This window comes from Temnothorax longispinosus, chromosome 3 (genome assembly GCF_030848805.1).
Source record: "Temnothorax longispinosus isolate EJ_2023e chromosome 3, Tlon_JGU_v1, whole genome shotgun sequence".
NCBI classification, from domain to species: domain Eukaryota; kingdom Metazoa; phylum Arthropoda; class Insecta; order Hymenoptera; family Formicidae; genus Temnothorax; species Temnothorax longispinosus.
This window is the reverse complement of record NC_092360.1, coordinates 14,103,052-14,117,519: the sequence shown is the minus strand read 5'-3', so window position 1 is coordinate 14,117,519 and position 14,468 is coordinate 14,103,052.

Here is a 14,468-nt window from a genome sequence, read left to right as displayed (position 1 = left end):
AGTACGTCGCAAATTTTTATTATTAAAAAATTAAATTTTTTTCCATTGTATATAAATCTAAATCATCTAGTTTAGATTATGTTAATTAGAATGCACATAAAGTTTGTATTTTCTCAATTCTAATGGGTCTAAGCTGATAAAAATCATTATCTACGTATTTAAACAGAAGGAAATGAAGAAAGCGATTGGAAAAAAAGCGAATTAACATCGTGAATGTCCTTTCTCCCTTTACCTCTTATCTGATGCGCTTCGGGTCTCCTCCCTCGTAATGAGAATGCGCGTGCGTGGCGTGCATGCACGCCTCATACTCGCGCACGCACTTTATCAAGAGATAGAGGGGAGAGGGGAGGGAGAGGGAAAGGGAGGAGAAAGAGAGAGAGAGAGAGAGAGAGAGAGAGAGAGAGAGAGAAGAGCCAGCAATGAAACAAGCGGAGTCGGCTGAATGACTGAGTGACACTCGGCTGACGTCCCTTCCGGTGTGTCTCGTGTTACACCGTGTCCGTTAAGCGTTTGTATTAAAGTTACGGCATCGGGCGCGTGCCACCCACCATATAATATACGCACGCATATGACTTTTTGTCGCTCCTTCCATTTCTCGCCACTCGTTTGAAATTGACCATAACAACTCGCCTAAAAACGACTTTAGCACGAGAATTTGGTTGCTATCAATGACACATGACGAAAGGAGAGATGTTTTCCAAACATTTAATATAAAAGCAGAGCTTTAAATACTCGACTGCCATATATAGTGGATGAATCGTATATACGATTGTACGAGTATCGTCATTTTAGTCGACTATATATTTATCGCTCGTATTTTGTAGTAAGTATGTAATTGATGAGTAATCCATCTCCGATGAGTCTATTCCTTAATGCCTTAATCGATCATGACACACAATGTACAAACGGCGATGAGCTGCAACGCAATGTAGCGTGGCCAAAGTAGTTCTCAAAGTATTTCATAATTAATTCTTACAATTAGAAGCTGTGAGAATTAAATACTCATGAAATATTCATGTATGTAATTGTTGGTTCGTCAGCGATTTCATTCTTTTAAAATTCCAAGATCTTACACAAAAGTAATTACACTATTTCGACGGTATCGATCGAGCGACATGGAACAACTTTTGTCGATAATGGCGGCCGTTTTATGGCACAGCTGTGCCACTTCTGCTAAGCACTTTTCAGATTGAGCGACGTAGGGTTAAGCCCTGTAAATCTCTTTCAACATTCGTCGTCTCACTCTTTCGTATGTTTCACGTTCTCTGATTCGCGAGACTTGCTGGTCGATGCGCTATTTGTTTTAAAGGGTCGCGTGAGTGCTGCTCAAATGGGCAACGGGTGCATATACTAGGCACATTCTTGCGACGCGAGATAGGGCAACTCTTTAAACGCGAACACTCGCGTGCCAAATCGTTCACTAATATACCACGTGCCGCGTAGAAAATCTGATCTATTCGTCGTTAAAACGAAGCAACGCTTTAATAAAAAAAAAAAAAGAAAAAATTTGAGTTTGATTTTGCAAAATTAAATTAATTAATTTAAATTCTTCTGTATGCATGTGTTTGAAAATACATGTAATTTGTAGAAAATAATCGATAATCAGCTTGTCCTTGAAATATTCGTGTCACGCAAATAACACGTTGAATCGGTGTTTGATCGTCAATCTTCAGCGACGATAAAGTGAACAAATGTCCACTTACCGCGTAAATTTGCAATAATATGTGGGGGAAACAGTTCAGTTAAAGTGTCTCGTTGAAATGCAGCACGCATATGCCATGGAAGAATAGATTATACTTGCGTGAGGTTACGGTCATTCCGAGAGAATCGGTGATTGACGAAAATAACTGCAAAAGAAGATATTGTGTCGAAACATACACACACAAATGTATGGAAAATTGAAGTTGCATTGCGGAATAATCAATTTTGCTTCGCTGGATTTGTAAAAAACTTGACAAAGAAACGAGGGATTATGAGCATTGGCACGTTTAAATAATAACTTACTGCATCATTGACACGGTGTTGACGAATACGGTGCGATACAAATGACAAGACTATCTATTATTAATCTACTATAGTATTAATCGCGAGGCGAATAAATGAGCAAACGGAAACGCGATTCGTATAGTACCATGCACCGTTACGCTCGGAGCATTCGGACCATTTTGCAACCGTACGTTTAGCAGCAATTGAATTTTAACTTGGAGTTATATTTGCCTGATTTAATATGTGTGCGCACATTATCTCTAACGTAGGATACATATTACTGATCATCATAATAATAAACTTTTGATAACTGCACTTAATTTATAATTACTATTAATAATCAATATATTATCGTTAATATAATGTGTAGCTAAAAAAAATCCCCCCTCTCTCTCTCTCTCTTATTTCGCAACAGATTGATTTTTACATCGTATAGATGTAAGAAATTTTCAATCTTTTTCATAAAAGGGACGGTGCCTCTTTACTATATTTGTAAGTAAATCGACTTTGAAACTAGTTTAAAATAAATCGCGAGAATTTTTCTCGCGCTATACTGTATTCATTAATACAGCACTGAATAGTCCAGAATTCATTCCGAGTATCGCACAGTTTATGAACGAAGATTATGAATGAAGCTGCCGAGTACGCATAGCATTACGTTGCTCACGTTGCGCGTTGGAACAACGGCAATAAATTGCGAAGTTGTCTAGGGGGCAGCTGGTCGTGGTCGCGAGTCAAGGAGTTTGACCCGCGGCTGCGGCCGCCAATGAAGACCTGGGTTCAAGCAAGACCCAGGATACGAGGTCGGCTACTTGACCTCGTGGCGCGCGCCGGATGCCACCGTTTTTCTCCCCAGAATTGACCGATTCAATTGCACGAAGGCATCTCGCGAAAATTTACGACCGGAAGTTTTCTTTTCAACGTCTCGGTGTGTAAGATTGTAACCACGCGAAAACAAAAAGATAATTTGAAAATATATAATCTAAAATCAGCCGGATATAAACTTTCTGTTTTAAAATAAAGCATAACTTTATCTTTATTAAATTGTTTATTTAATCTGTACTTGCCGAGAATCCTGAAATTATCAAATTTTTTATCCTGTTAGTACAATGAAAATTATGTTACGTGTATAAGAACTTATCCGCGCGTATAAGTTTTACGAATACTTCCACATGGGAGAGCAATCTTTCCGCTTCTGTTAATGCATCGAACTCTCCGCAGTACGAGTCATCGGCAGCAGATAATGCCCAGATAACAAATGGACAACGTTGAGAGGGGAGTAACGGGTGCAATTAAAGTCGTCATGGGAAACCCTAACTTCTTACGGTCCACCGCACCGCGTTGTCAGCCATTCTCCTGTCTTGGCTTTCTCATTATTTTCTATACCCTTGATCCTTGATGCTTGATGTATGCATCCGTGCACGCAGCTCGATGTCACGCAACTCGTACATAGTTTAGTTTACTAAACGAAAATTATACATCACCTAAAAATGCACACATAAGTATAATCGTCTCTCTTCTTTATCGCTTGTAAAAGATACAAGATGCAGCATACAGTAGTATGTAATGGAATCTTGCTTCAGACATGGCACTTAAAAGCAATAAAATAAGTTGTTAAGGACATCCGATTTTGCGTCAGATAAGCGTACATGACGAAGCTTATAGGTATACGGTATACGAGTGTTGTATATCGCGCGCATCGAATAAAATTAATAGTTACTTGCCGTGGTATATACATAGGCATGACAGGAATAAGTGTGCAGAAATAAGGTAAAATAGCTATTTTAAACTTGATTTTAGGATACTAAACCTAACGGCTCGATGCTCGATTCTCGACACTCGATACTCGATACTCGATACTCGTTACTCGAGAATTCAAACAAAAAACCTGCAAGAAACGTGAAAGGTGCAAAAAATTGAAAATTTTATCTAAAAAAAAGAAAAATTTATTTATTTCCTTTGGAAAGAAGGTATAGATCATAAAATATGATGTGCCCTGCAGACGCCGCGCCGCGATCCATAAGCGAGTGGGAAACGCGTGCACGGACGAGCACACGGCTCGAATTCGATTCGACCCATACGCGACCGGCTGCGTACTCATCGATTAGTCACGGTACCCGCGTAGTGGGAAGGGTGACTTTACATTTCGTTTCGACGGATTACTTTCGGCATAACTCTGTGTGCACAGAACGAACAGTGCGATGCGACAAGATGCGCCTCCGCGCCCGATCACCACACGACTCTCGATGATCTCACGTGCACGTATCGCAAGTCATAATGACTGGAAATTGCCCGCATTACCGCGAAATTGATCATGGAGTATCTTTCTCGCAGCTTAACAGAGGGACCAAATTCAACTTCAGCATAGATAACTCGGAAATCAAAAAGAATGCACAAAATGCATTTCTGTCTTATCTCGTTTCTCTTTTTTTCTTACACACACACACACACTTTTACCTCTTTCAACTTCTTTTTAACTTCTTTTCATTACTTTTCAAAATAATGAATAATTGAAACTAGGATAAAAAAATTGAGTCTATTAGAATTAATTTAATGAGATGATAATTATGATGTAAATTCGAGAGAAATTGGCTCGCTTTGATGTTTATTTCCACTATTATGCACTTCTTGATTTTTCTGATACTCGAAACATATATACATATAATTGTCAGTCAATAATTTGACAACATTAGCGCTTATTACTTTCTTTTTAGCCATTTTCTCATCTATGCAATATAATTCAATGTAAATTTAAACATTCTATTAAAAAACACCTAAGGGATAACAAAGACTTAAACTTGGCATTTGTCAGACATGTGAGCTGGGCTGATGGGCCTTAAACAGAGAGAGAGGGAGAGACGCACTTTGCGCCATTGTTTGTACGCAGAAACGACAGCGAGAAGCGCCCACTTGCAAGATGCAGGAAACTCATATAGGAAAGAGACGCACGCGACTGATCACTCGTAGCTGTCGTCGTCGTCGTCGTCGACGGCGGCGGCGGGCGGCGGCAACGAACGATGAGTCCACGTGCTAGTATGTGCGCGCATACCGTTGGAGGAATGGGGCGAGCAAATGACTCGTTTAATGCATTAAAACGCAGACACATCCAAGACACTCTTTGCACGCATTAGCTGTTTCGTTGGACGGAGACTGTGTTAAATCTGGACATTATCGCGCACACAAACGACTATACACTATACAGAAGACTTCCTACCGAAAACTATGTAGCGAGTAGATCAAATCACCATCATGTACTCACATTTTAATTGCAATAAGCATGTTAATTTAGTTAGAATTTTTTAACGGCAGTAAGCGTTAAATATAGCATTAGATATAAATCTTTTCAAAATTTAATGATTAAAATAATGTGAAATATTTATATCTTCGTTATTCTTTATAAACAACGCATTTGTGTTAAGCTTACTTCTCGTCGTACAATTTACTTGACTTTTAAATTACTTTCCACTCGGGTATCTATCAATAAATAATTAATTTACCGATATTTGAAGAATTGGTCCTGTTCTATTGACAAAATTACCAAAATTACTCGATCTTTTCCTTTCGACAGGAAGGACGATGTTGATACGGATAGCAATTTTCTTATAAATCGATTCGTTCAGGCACGCGCGCGGCGTACATCGTGTCCATATCGTATTATAGACGTAGACAACGACACGATCGCAACGCTGCGCAGGCAGGCAAAGTCGAGGGGTGTGAACGACGCTTAAAGATGTGTAAGGACTGAGCATTCACGGGAGGAATTAGTTAGCGGTTGCTTTGGAAGCGTGGACACCCCGTGGTGCCAACAAAAGAGTTACAGCCCTTTCGCACCTCGACACGGAGGATTACACGCCATAAAATAAATCCCCCCGCTGCCCATCTCCTTCTACCATGTCCTTCTCGCTTCTTCTCTTCTCGACGTCCTGCTTCTTATAACTTTAGATTAGAATGTTTTACCCGCGCGTGCTCCGACGTTCGCGGAGGTTCTCCTCTTTCTACTGACGTACCTCTTCTCTTCTACCGCTTCTACCTCTTCAGCTTGGCACGAATCCTAGCCAAGGACAGAGAACGTGACGGCAGTCTTCTCAAGAATTCGCGATGACCAAGGGAAGGACTCGAGAAAGCGAAGAGAATTCGCCGCGGTTTAGAATCAGAGCCGACGCCGACGACTCCAGAATGACAAAGTTTCTTACATTCTTGTCCCTTCATAATTAATCCTTTCAACGTCAACAGAAATATTTAGAAATTTATATTATATTTACGAGATAGTATTGCGTTATGTGTATTGTGTAGCACTTGACAGTTTCCACGTCATTATTTCAATTTTTTTTCAATCCTATTTTCGCGTTTAACGTGCTATAAAATATATTTTCGTGCGCGAAATTTCATTCTGTGTAATTAAATACATTCGCTAATTTTTAATTTGTATAATCCACATTTCCGCATAATTGCAAGAATAATATGCATTACTTACTGTAACATTGATTTGTCGTTAGTAAATATCTTTGTTTAATGAAGACGAAAATCCAATAAAGTAAGATCCAATTTTGCAGCGGTACTTAAGACTTTCGTCGTTGTACCAGTTCACGAAAATATTAATACGCGGAAATATACGCGGTCGGTCGAAATAAATCTAGCGCGCCACCCACTTAAGCGCAATTTAGGTGCCATCGTCGTCGTAAAATCTTAGAACGTGGACCACCGAGGACATCAAGAACGATGATGCTTCGCGCAGCAACGTGCGCCACATGGGATTCAACGGGAGTTGTGACTTTCGTTGTTTTTAATTGATTAATCGCTCGCGTTATTACGCGATTATCGTAGTCCTTTAAGAAGTGGAACAGTAGAAGAGTTTGTTGGCAGAAGGAGACGAAAGGAAGCCAACGAGAAAAGAGGGTCTTTCAGGGAGCGAGGGATAGGGGGGAAGGACAAGAGAGACCGTCTTCCTGTCGCGTGGCCCCCACGTTATCTCGCTTTCTCGTCTCCCTCGGCTAGAATTAACCTCTACATTGGGATTAAAAAGCGGATATATTAATTTGCCGTTCCTCCACTCTGTTTCTTGGCGCGCGCTCGCTCGTAACGCGATAATGCAACGTACTGTAAGAATGCGCGCAATTAGTTGGACAGGGTCTTTACAGAGAAAACTCGAGACGATTATGCTCGGTTATAAAAATTAATGCAATGGTTGCGGATCTTTTTTTTTCAACTAATTCATAAAACAAATATGTGAGAATACGCATATAATTTCCGGTATAAATAATCCGAATTAATGGACACTCATTGTCAGTTTGTAAAGTTATGATTTCCTAATATGCGAGTTCAGAAACGGAATTCAAGAAATGTTCTTTTCTATACTGTTTTATCTCTATTATCTAAATCTATATTTATTTTAATTTTCACTGCGAGTGAAAAGTTGAATCAAGAGGATTAATCTGAAACACTTTTCTTTTCTCTTATAGAAATTTAATATATAATATTCTACATATTTTATACTCCTTTCTTTGATTCATTTATTATTATTTTATCTGCATAAATATTTTTTTCTGAATAAGATACTTAATTCTATAAATTATATAAATTACGTATTTGACACATTGATCAATGAATATCTCTTCGCTTTAAAAAATACATAATATACAATATCAAATATTGTAACGTAAAAATGTAATATGAATTATATTATATTATATATCATATTATAAAATGTTATATTATAATACAGGGTGTCCCATTTTAATCTTTCCATGCGATTATCTCCCGAACTAGTTGTTGTTCCAAAAAATATTCAAATAAAACTTACTCTGTTTCGAGGGGAGCATCTTATTATGGACATAAATCTTGTCTAAGTGGAGATGCCTCCAAGATTTCAAGGTGACCTTTGTTTTTTTAAATGGGACTCAGTATTTTTTATTTTATCATCTTTTTCTATTAATCAATTTGACCAACTTTTGTCTGAAACATTTTTTTATTTGCCTAATACTTTCTGAGATAATCAAGGAAAATTTGGTAAATTTTTCAATACTTACAAGTACAACATACATAAAGGTTTACAGAAGTTGGAGCGGAAATTTTAGGCTACTCTACAACGTAAGCCTTCACACGTCAGTTAGATAGATACGATCAAGAAACTTTATTAATCATATATAAATATTTATTTACGGGGCAAATTTTTATTTAGTTTTGACAAACGGATTTATGTAGACATGCTTGAAAATGTGGAAAACAAATCGGAAACGATACAATTTGTTTGATTTTACTTTGCCGTTTCCGTTTCCGCGAGCTCTCATCCGAGGTCCATGTGCGCAAACGCGGAGGCGCGGCGGGATATTTCGGGACTGGCGATTCTGTTCAGTATGAAAGGAACCCTTGGCCTTTGGGTGCCACTTGTTGCACGGCCCTGGCTTCCCGCTGGCTCGACTCCGTGGGACATGTCTTGCACGACCGATTCCGAATGCATTGGCAAAAATCAACTCCCTCATCTATATACCCGGGAAACTTCTAATCGTTCCTTTATTCCTACCTACTCTTACTGCTTATTTAATCGATTTTGCGATCGTTTGTACGACAAAACGCAAGCATTCATCTGTACTTGGTTCTTCCGAGACAGAAACGTAAGTGCGTACGGTACGATGTGAACAATCTGAACTTTGGTTTCTCAATGATCCTTCAAGACTAAACTGAAATTGTGTAAGGAATTTGATCAAAAATTTAAAATAAAAGAAGATGATCAACAATTCCCTTGTCTTCAATGTTAGATAAATCCACCTCTAGAAATCTATACCTTTGCAACATTACGTTTCACAAACATTGTTCGCTGTCGAAATTACAATAAGAACGACTAAAAACGGAAGCAATTTAAATATCCTTATACACATGAATCTTTTTCGTTGTCTTAGATAGTACATCTTCTTAATATGATGTTCTTTTTAGCAATAGCCTGTATAACATACAACCATTTTGTTCTCACATAAAAGTCACAAAAGTCGTAAGAACTATGTTTTTTTTTTCTTAAATTGGTGAATAAAGGAGAAGCTCCATTAACTAGCGTAAATTGGCGTGAGGAACAGCATCGGAGGATCAAAGAACCGATGTTCACTAACATTTATTAGCTTGATTTAATTCAATTAAGATGCCGATAATAACTGTGATGCTCAACTGCATCGGTGAAGATATCACACGATATTTTTCTAGCGATTATTAAGTCCTCACTTGTGCTTTGTTAAGTGTTTGTTTTTAATTCTATATAAGTGCCAATCGACTTCGACCGCAAGAAAATCTTATTAATTAAAACCATGTAAAATAGTTTGTAGATTTCATTACAAAATAATATATCAATATTATCTCTTGTATAAAATTAGTAATTGTAAAATATGTTATTTAAAAGAAACTTGGCTATACCACGATATGTGAAACTCACTTGTAGACAAATGCTATTGATTCGTCAATCGAGAATGACTTATGAAAAATGCATGAATGCGAATCATTAAACGTTTGCAATTCAACGGATTTTCAAGACTACGGTAAGAGACTGTGAGAAAATTGGTGCGAACTGTTTTTCGACAATGAGCCGATCGTGAACGGATCATTGGATATCAATGACCCCGCAGAGATGTAGGGAACCACGTATCGATATCTCCATTTTTGAGACCCTGGGTGCTCTTTACGATTTCAAGTACATACTCGATAATCATCATTCGAAAATAATATTTCTTGGAAGCTGTCTTATTATATATGGATATCTTATATACTTGTTGAACCCTTATATAAATTTTTATATATAATATTATATACAAATCTATTTGTTAAACTGGAAACGTAGAATTCTAAAATAATATTTCTATTATATTAACCCACAAAATATTTCCTATTTTTTTAATTTTCCTATTCTTTAATCTATTAATCTATATTTGAAGGCTGTTGACACAACTATCGCGTCATTATTATTTTAAGGAAGGTTAGGATAATGTTCTCGTACTAGTGGTTTTTAATTTTTATACTACTGAACTATATTAAACTTAATTGTAATTTTTTTTTAATTCATTAACGGCTTCTTCTGGCAATCTTACAAAAAATCTTGTCGACAGTGAATGAATTAAAGTAAATAATAACTCTATGATTTATGTAAAAATAACTTTCACACCATCCATTACTTACTGTTATACCATATGTCAAGTAATCACTCTATAGTATTCCATAGTCAATAGATATGAGACCAAGCAGAGCAGAAAGCATTCTTTAATTAAGCTATCGTGTTAATTCATTCGTATTAAGTCTGGTATAATGATAGTGCCTTTGATATACATTTCTACATTATTCTCGGTACTTGAATACATCATGTATCAATGACCCAAGCGGCTGGGCATTTGCATATTAGCGCGCAACAGTCCCAATTAAACCAATCAGGGAGCATTACGGGGCAAGAACAGATGACGATTTAATTCACCTACCGATGGCGTGTTCTTTGAGGGGTGAGAATGATGGGGGAGAGAGAAGAGGCCAGGCTCTTGATGAGATACACGCGTGGCTATATATATGCTTCGATATCAACCAACACAACGTTCATCAACACCAGACGCTAACGACGGCACGAAATAGATTGCTACAATGGATAAAGCGATCCAGGCGTGAAACGCTCATTATATCAATTACTATTGACTATTACCCGCTACTATCGGCAGACACCCTCTGACGCGAGAATTATCCTTCCTGTCGCTTTCGCCACCTTTCACCACCCTAATTTGGTCGATTCAATATTCACGGCGACATTATGCGAGTATAAATTATTGATGTGAGACCGGTCGACAATAAATAGTCAACTGAAATTTTTATGAATTTTTATGCATCGGTGTACATATATCACGATTACAGGAATAAACAAGTCCAAATTTGTACCCTGTATCAGGGTATTTAAACAAATCGTCAGCTTTTCCAATTTCTTGCACAAAATTTTATATTTACATTAATTTATGCTAGTCTGAGAAACGCATCATCAAGTCGCCGAATATCAATTGTTGAACTTGAAATGCTTATTGCAATACAGTGCATTTTACTCTATCTCATGATAGTTTCTTTTAAAATGATATTTTTGCGGCGATTCTTTGGCCTATATTTGAGAATTCGTAGCAAAGAATTTGACAACAATTTTAATATAAACATAATACCTATATACATATATGTTTTCAGCAACGCGAGTCTATCCATGCGGACGGAGCCCGATTATCCTGGCACAGAGAACGCTCACACACATTTTTAGATATATAATACAATAAAATCATAACAACAAGCACATAAAGTTATCCGCTCGCGGCAACAGGATTGGAGCTTTGACGACACCGTGTGCCGCGCGGTGATCCATCTTAACTGCCAACCCTTGCCACGGACGTGGGACTGCAGTCGATGACTGCGATGCCACCGTCCGCTAGAGCTGTCCTCCTCGATCATCCTCCGATCGCGATGATTTTGCTCGGCGAGCGCGTCCCGAGTTGATCCGACAAAGTCGTTTTCGTAAATCGACTGGCGCGATGCCAACGTTTTGTCAGCGAAGTTATTGCATTCTTTATGTCGTGAATGACTGACCTTGCGCGATAAAATCGATTCGTCGCACCTCTATCAAAAAGGGTAGATGTATGTTTTCAGCAGAAACTATAGTTTTGATTGGTTTATCGGTTTATTGGTTTATTATTTCGATATTTTTATTATTTTCTCTTTATACAGTCAGAAAAGTGTTACATATAATACCTATGTATTGTACGTAGCAACTAAATGTCGCGTTAAGTACACTCTTCCACAAATCCTTTGCTTTCTAAACAAGGAATTGAAGGAATATATGTTTGACGATAATTTATTTAGAAATTTTACGAGAAATGGTGCTTTGTAATAGCATAATTGCTCATAACATTAACATAATTAATGCTTTACACAATAGCACTCTTTTTTTCCTTTTTACAAAATATTATTAACTATTTTGCGATAAAACTTTGCTTATACACATATTTAATTTAGAAATACAAAATACCGTTATTTGACATTATTTACAGAATACTACATGTATAACTGTGTCCATGTGAATAATACGCGCAATATTTTTAGGTATCTTAAAGGGTGATTAATTCGTGGACAGAAGCATGTGGCAGGTGTGCCAAAATTGCGAGCGTGTGGAATTACGCGCATCGCATCACGTGTACTCCTGGGAGCATGTAATTATCGCGAGAGGAAGAAGAGGGAGACTGTTGGCGTTATAATTTTTGTATCGTTTATATGCGTGTGAATGTGTGTCGCGTTCATGCCGTCATCTTTACCCATGGCCATGGTGATATTATCAGATGCATTCTGGCAATTGTAACGTCCGCCAAAATACGTAACTGTCATTTTTCTATTCACGAAATATATGTATTAATAATACTGCAAGTAAAATAGCGCAACATATCAATTTCAATCAAGTGAATATAAAATGTGCCAATATACGATTAGGCTCTGGATCTTTTATAATATTTTTTGCGTAAATTTGTTGCGTTGAGATTATTGCGATAAATGTCATTACATAGCAAAACTCATTATTAGTAGTAAAGACCGTCCCGGATAGTAGAGAGATCCAGATTCAAATTCTGACTGGGGTGATATTTTTTGCAACATATTCTTTGCAATGGTTCTAAAAAAGTATATTAATATTTTGTTAAATTGATTTATCAATTTAATTATATGATTGTGATGTACTATTCTAGCTTTAGCTTCTTTAGATTGTGTTTTCACAAACCGACAGTAACGGCGCATGGTTTGCAAAGCAAACATAAATTTACTCAAAAAATATTAGGTATTAGTAACAAAAGGTCTAATCGTATATTGGCCCATTTTCTATTTACTTGATTGTTATCATAACTCATAACGGTCATGATGTAATCATATTTAACTGTGTTAATTTCTCGATTATTTAGCTTTAATTAAATTTTATTTAAACAAAATGTTTTTATTTTTACAAAATTTATCTTCCGTGGTGCTCAATATCGAAAATTAAAAAATATGTATTAACTAACAATTGTTAAATATAATTTTTCCGCATATTAGATCTTGCGTCGGTTCTCATAACCCATTATTTACTTCATTTAACAAATATGATACTCAATCAAAAAATTTGTGGGTTCCAAGAAACAGCAATATTAAATTAAGAGTTAATATTAAATTAAAAGTTAAATTAAACTTGAAGTTAACGCGTTATTATATTTCGTTATGCATAATAAGTCTTATTTGTTTTTACAGATTTTCGCAATTTCTTTTTACATACAGATACGCGCACGCGATATTTCCTGAAATATATGTTTTTTTTAGATCAACGAATAGCATCCGCACAGTTGCATGGAAGTGAAAAAAGTTCTGAAGGGGATCAAAGCGAAATCAAAGAAACCACCGACACAATGCACAATGTTATTATTCCAAACGGTCGAGTCCAGAATCGCCAGTTAGGGAATAAGTCGCTTGCAGCCATCTCGCTTTTGGTTTAACAAGAAAGAGGTATAGTGTACCTATATATAATGCGGTCCCGCAATTGACGAACGAAAATTCGTGCGGATACCCTTGGACACTGACTGAGAGATGTGTTCGGCTGGACTTTGTGCGGGAAATCCTTTTCCTCGGACTTAATTACGATAAATATTTGGCCAGCCGGCTGACAATCCTTTTTCCCTTAACCAGCCACGCGAACTAAGAAGCTAAAAGGCGGAAGAAACGGCATAGGAATCGAACGGTAGAAGAATAAGAAACGAGAAGGTTCGAGGCAACAAAATCGGATAATGCGAACAATATCCGCAGGACAATATCGCGCCGGCATTCTAATCGCTCCTAATGGTCGCAGGGGAAGAGCTGTCATTATATCGTCCAAATCCCATAAATATTTTTCTCCGTATTTTCGAAAACAGTGCTTGGAACAGTGCGGCAGAATCTTTTGTACTGTAAATAATAGCAAGAATGGAGATCGTGTAGATCGGATAAATCGTCAGCAGTAGTTTGAACGTCGCTGGAGAATTCTTTCATTCAAGAAAATCCTTTTAGTGGTCGGTGTTCTATCCACAGATTTCTAACTAGATTGCTATCTCCATAAGATGAATATGAAGCTAATTTAAAATAGGAGAAGGGATGATCGCAATCTTTACCCGATCATGACTAAACTATAGCATCTTTTAAGAATCACCTTAATCGTAAGTTTATTGAATACTTTATATATATATATATATATATATATATATGTGCTCTCAGAGAACAGAGAACTTCTCTCTGATGCTTTTTTTTATTTTAATTATTACTTTATTTCTTCATTTGTGTGTGTGTGTGAATCTAATATTTAAATTAATTATAAATACTTATCGAAATAAAGATATATTGAAATTTTTATTATTGCAATTGTAATAAGAATCTGCACACTTATAAAGGCATCTTTTTAATTGTTTCAAAACGTTAAAAAAATGAAAATATATAAGATTTCTCTTTTTCAA